At 34.7% G+C, this 6,000-nt stretch overlaps 1 long non-coding RNA gene across 1 annotated transcript in view; it reads right to left on the reverse strand.

Annotated features, from left to right (window-relative positions):
- Positions 1-6,000, reverse strand: part of LOC135207310 (uncharacterized) — a 112,630-nt gene that overhangs the window by 20,186 nt on the left and 86,444 nt on the right. The window contains exon 2 of the long non-coding RNA XR_010312956.1: positions 2,670-2,780. This is a non-coding gene — a long non-coding RNA (uncharacterized LOC135207310). The remainder of the gene's footprint in view (positions 1-2,669; positions 2,781-6,000) is intronic.

A 6,000-nucleotide genomic window follows, 5' to 3' on the forward strand; every position in this document is an offset into this window, starting at 1 on the left:
TCAGTTCGGCAGCAACGCAATGTTACATTCTGCTCACCCACCCGTAAAGAAGGGGTTAAACGATGTTCTAAAGCTGGCTTCAGAAACTGATAATGACACATGCTCGTTTTATAATGCTCTTAAGAAAAACCCTATTTTTATTAAGCTTGGCCTCAGGAGCTAGAATTTTCAGAACTGTTTCGGCGTTATCCAGAGATCCGGATCATATTCAGAATTCCTTCCCACAGGGTGGGGGAAGTGCTACTTTCTCCGGAACGTAGCTTTATAAGCAAAGAATGAAGATCCTTTGATGAGTGGGAACCATGGAAGGTACTACCCCTTCCACAAGACTCTATCTCTTTGCCCAGTTTTCAGCCTTACGAGCCTTTCTATCTAGGACCTCCTCATCCTCATCGGTCCTCTCTTTAAGAGAGAAAAAGGTGGTACTTTATCTATTAAAGGCATCAGGCAACAAATCCTGTACTTCATTAAACAAGCCAATCCTGACTCTTTCCCAAAAGCACATGATGTCAGGGCAGTAGCCACCTCAATTAACTATTTCCAACATATGAACTTCGATGAGTTGAAAAAGTATACTGGATGGAAATCGCCGACAGTGTTCAAACGTCATTACTTAAAGTCCTTGGAAGCTCTGAAATTTTCAGCAGTTGCAGCGGGGAACATAGTTTTCCCTGACTCTGACTAATCTTTAGTAGAAGATCCAGTCCTCCTTTCTACCTGCCTCACCCAACAGTTTCGTCTATTCCTGCCTTGTTCATTTACGGTCACCTTGTTGTCTTAGCTGCTTTTATGATGATGTAGTGGGTGTCCCCTTAATTTTTTTGCTAGGGACACTCACATTTGATGATGGTTATTTTGATCTCGTGGATGTCATCTCCTTATTTTTTATGCTACGAGATACATCTTATTATAATGGTTTTACGGTTTTGTATATTAAGTCATATACATCCTATATATTATTGTTGAGTTTATTTTATTCAACTTTTCTGTTAATTGCTTTAGAATGTTTTGATACATAGCTTTACACAGATACCATTTTGTACATATATGATATATTTTCTCCTGTATATATGTATATTACCTTAAGTTAAGAAATATTATTAGAATTAAGTGTAATTTAAGTAATATTTCTATTTTGTATCACTGTGTATATGTATCCTTATTAGCAATTATATTGATTTATTTTTTATTTTATCTTTTATTTGAGACCTCTTTATATTTTGTTTAATTTCTTTTACAATCTTGTGCTATTTCTCTGGTACGATTTCGCGCAGCGACACGAGCTGAGCCCAGAAAAGGGATTTTGACGTAAGGAAGGAAAAATCTATTTCTGGGCGATTGGCTCGTGTCGCCAGCGAAATCCCGCCCTACCCATCCCATCACCAAGATTGTCTGCTAACTTCAGGATGGCCACCAGAGGCGCAGCAGTTCGGCAGCATGGGATGGAGTAGTAGTAGTAGTCCCACTCTGTGGGACTCGGCCTTCTCCTCTTGGGGGATTTTGTAGTGGGAGAATTCTATTGGCATTTGGCTCGTGGTAGTGGTCTCACTCGCCATAGTGTTCATACCGACACTCTCTGGGAGAGTGAGCGAGTCAGTTATACTGACCTTTTTCTTTATTTATTTATTCTCTGGTATGTGTTAGTACATTTACCCTAGAAATAATAGATTAAAGGATATTTCGCTGCGACACGAGCCAATCGCCCGAAATAGATTTTTCCTTACGTCAAAATCCCTTTTTCCTAGCTACAATTAAAATTTCAATGTGGTAAGTATTTATGACAAGCTCTGGAAATAAGACTAGGGAATTTCCTTGAGCTTGTTAGTAACATCTACAAGAAAAAGAGAGTTGCATGGTCATCTGATATTAAAAATACAGCAATGTAAAGAGCTTAAGGTCCTTCATTCTCTCCTTGTGAGGCATTACTGTACAGTCCTATTCTGCATGAAAACCATATTCTAGTGCATATGTTCAGCTCCATACAGAAGCTTCAACAACCTAGTCATATATTCCAAAGAGGCTTTCTCTCTAAAGAATGGGAGTTACAATTAAAATATTTTCGTGAAGTTCTTGAAAATTTTAGACATTTTAAAATACACAGGGAAATTCTTACGCTACCATTCAACAATTATCAGAATACTGTATACCTATTTACAACACTGACTTGTTAAAACCCGACTTTGAAGTATGAGATTTTAATGGCTAATTATTGCAGTGAAAGAAAAACTTATTCCCATATGCTGTAGCATTAAATGTAGTAAAATTATCAAAACTGTAATAATTATTAAACTACAGCATGTGAAACTTTGAAATGTTTGCCCTTTACTGTTATTTGTACAGTATTTTAGGAACCGATATTTTAATTTCATAAATCAATAAATACTTTTCATAAATAAGATGCTGATATGACAGATGGCCCAAATGAGAATGTGACATCTGAAGAGATTAGGAATGACTTCGGATGATAAAAAATTGAAAAGAACCAGTACCATCAAGAATAACAAGCAATTTGCTAAATTAAGTTGGTGAACCATACAGCTCACAGCATATTTTCTGCTCATTTCAAAAAATACTCTTTTATTTGAAAGACAAAAACAATAAAATACATACCCTGAAATTAAAAGTACGACAACTTTTTCAGATGGTGAACATACTCGAATACTACTTACTTTGTCAACACGAATAACATTGGCTCCAAAGTCAGACAAAATCATCCCACAAAAGGAGCAGGAGCTAAACCAGCCAATTCCACGACTCTTGTCCACCCCCGCAATGCCATCCTGTAAACAAAATACATTTTTTGTCTAACCACAAAAACTTATAGTAATTTGTGCTAACTTCTGGATTATTTGCATCTAATAAGAAATTTAAGTGTATTTCAACTCTTATACCTAAAATAATACTGCATAATTTTATGTCCTGCTTTACCAGTTTTGTCTAACCATAAAAACTTACGTGTACTAACTTTAAAATTATTTACAGCTAATAAGAAATTTAAAGTCAAAGCATATTTCAACTCATGTAGCACCTAAAAAAAAAGATCTGCATAATTTCATGTCATATTTTACCAGTTGAAGGTATTTAGCCATTGCACCACAGTTTTAGATCCAATATATGTAAAACCAACAGCAACCATTTCACATTTGTCTTGAAATATCACAATCCCCTCTACCTATAAATGGTCCCTCTAGCTGCAATGAATTACTGTTACAGAGATACAGGATGAATGTGAGTTTTTAGTTGCACCTCTAATACTTAAAGTAAGAAACATGCTGTGTGCCATGCCAAGGGGAAGATGTGGATGCCCTCTCTAATCTAGTATTAGGGCCAGAGGTGCATTACTGAGTCGAGATGAATTTGTTCATTTCACTTTTATAATTTTTGGAAGAGAAGGTTAACCCTTAATGAACAGATACCCTCATATGAGTAACAATAACAGGTTTTGGGTAGTGGACGGAGTAATTACCTCCTGGTGAGTATCGATATCACATGCCATCAATTTGGAGAAATCAGGCGGGAAAGGGGTTCCATTACTTCAATAGCCCATAAATTTACTAATGGCAACTTTTAGAATGGTTTACCTTGCCAATTCTAAGCATCTCATAATTCAGTTACATATTTGACTTCAAGGGGGCATGTAGTGTCTCTCTCTTTCAGCTGACATATTTGTATATATATGCTCATATATATTAACAGGGGTTGGGTTGCTGTTGTTTTGGTTTTGATTCTTATCTTTTATGGTAGTATGTCAGTCATAATTGTAATTTTGCAAAGACAAGTGCAAAGTAGTATTAGAAAAAATGTATAATCCAAAAAAGTTACTGTATCTTTGATCTCAGTAAATTTGCATAAATATTTTACAATAAATATACTCAAAATTTGTTACTGCTTTTAGTTCTTATCTATTAAGATATTGTGTGAGCTGTAATTATAATTTTACAAGCAAAATAAATAAAATTATCAAAAACATGCAGTAACTTGGTAAAATTTATATTGTCTTGTAAAAAGAGGCCCCACAAGGCTTGTAAATAGTCATTTTCAATTTCTTGTGGATGGTACAAGGGATTCTTTTAGAATTTTTTTTTTTTTTTTCTTACACCATGTCATTTGCATATCTTTCTCTTTCCACTGATGTGTTTTTTTCTTACATTGGCCGACCTCAAAGTTTGCCAGGTCTGGGTGCTGCATGTTTTTTTTTTTTTTGCCTGGGTCTCAGGGTTATGTATCAAATAATTTACTCCTTGACCTATGCCCCTTCATTCAGGTAAGATCATGGTAACTAGGTTAGATTAGAAGGTTAGGTTAGGGTGTATCCCTGTAATTGGCCTTGTGAAACCTTTCAATCAATAATGGACTTTAAGGTCAAAGCAAGTACCTATTCATATTTTCATCAATAAATATGTAACTTAGGTAAAACTGAAGACTACTACCGCATCTTGGCACTTGGCTCCCACCAATCACTGACCAGAATAGGCTATTTACTATACCTTGAAGCTTTTAAGTTTGTGCCATTTACCAATGCTTATGATATTTTCTGTATCTTGTTTATGTTGTCAGAATCATCCCCAAGGCACTGATACTAAAAATGGCATCGATTTTGCATATAAAATTGTGTCTAATAAATTATTTTTATTTTCTTAGTTATGTTAGCCACTTATGTTAAATACATAGTAGCCAAGTCTCTTAGGCAGAACTTAAATGTACAGTGGTGCTCAAATCTCATGCGACATGATTCTTTTTGTATCGTCCAGATTCTCAGACTCAACGTGATGTTGCCAAGTAGTGTTATACTTTTTTTCTAATGTCATACATGTCGAAAAGTTTGTGAATTCACAGCTAGCCCTATTTTCCTTGTGGTATATAAATATGATCAATTTTATGCATTGGTATAATTCGTAATCTGTGTGATTTGAACTGATTTCTTTTTTACGCAGCTAAGTTCAAAGTGCGGTGTGATAAGGTTAGCGGTACCATCAACGAAAGCACACTTAACATGCTCTTCGGACCGATCAACATAACTACGTCTGCTGCATTATGACAATAGACCTAAGCTCAACAGTCATAACATTTTCAAAGTAGGAATCTGACGAATACAATAGGAATATGAATTACAACAACCAGTTTTCTTTGGATGTTGCAAGTTTTAGGCTACGTTTAAGCTACCTATATGTTGTAAAATGATTTATAGGCCTAAAAGAATAATCTAAGCCTTATGAGATGTAATGTTACTAAAATTCCTATTTGTAGAGATTACCTGTTCTTTGAGGAATAAAAGATGATGATTTTTGATTATATGGAGAAGATGACTATTAAACGAAATATCATAAGTATTAATATCAAGGCGTATGGAACACTTGTTTTTCAACTCGTTTAAAATATTATTTTCTTAAAAGTCCTCCTTGCTTTTGGTGTATAATTTATTTTTTCATAAGGTAACTTGAAGAACAAGAATGGGTTGATAACCTCATTTGCTTTCTGTTAATTGTAAACTAAAGAAATCTAACACCTAGGCCTAGGAACAATATCTTGGCTTTGAAAAACGAATAATTGCATAGGCGAATATTTGCTAGTATGCCACAATTTTTTTAAATATTCAAGAATTATAACAATTAATTATGTATGAAAATCCAAATAGTCCTCTAACACATATAAAGTAAGTGTTTTCAAGATAATTTCATTGTCGTTACTCAGTGTAGACCTACTTATGTTACACCGGGTGGTTGTTGTTGCACCGACACTAATGATAGATACATCACATGTGCTCCCCTCACACGTTGATATCGGTGGGCGCATTCTACTTTTGTATATACATATTTAAATTTTTTCAGCATTGACGTGTAAAAGCAATCAAATAGGACTATTTCAAATTCTATGTTGGCTCTGGAAGTATTATTAATGTTATGACAATTTTTTTTCGTGTTTCTTTTATTTATTTGAACTGATGCTTGATGACGACTTCATTTTGGTCAAATGCTTCAGGAATGTGTGAACGAAAGTTTT

This window comes from Macrobrachium nipponense, chromosome 11 (assembly GCF_015104395.2).
Source record: "Macrobrachium nipponense isolate FS-2020 chromosome 11, ASM1510439v2, whole genome shotgun sequence".
In the NCBI taxonomy this organism is placed as follows: domain Eukaryota; kingdom Metazoa; phylum Arthropoda; class Malacostraca; order Decapoda; family Palaemonidae; genus Macrobrachium; species Macrobrachium nipponense.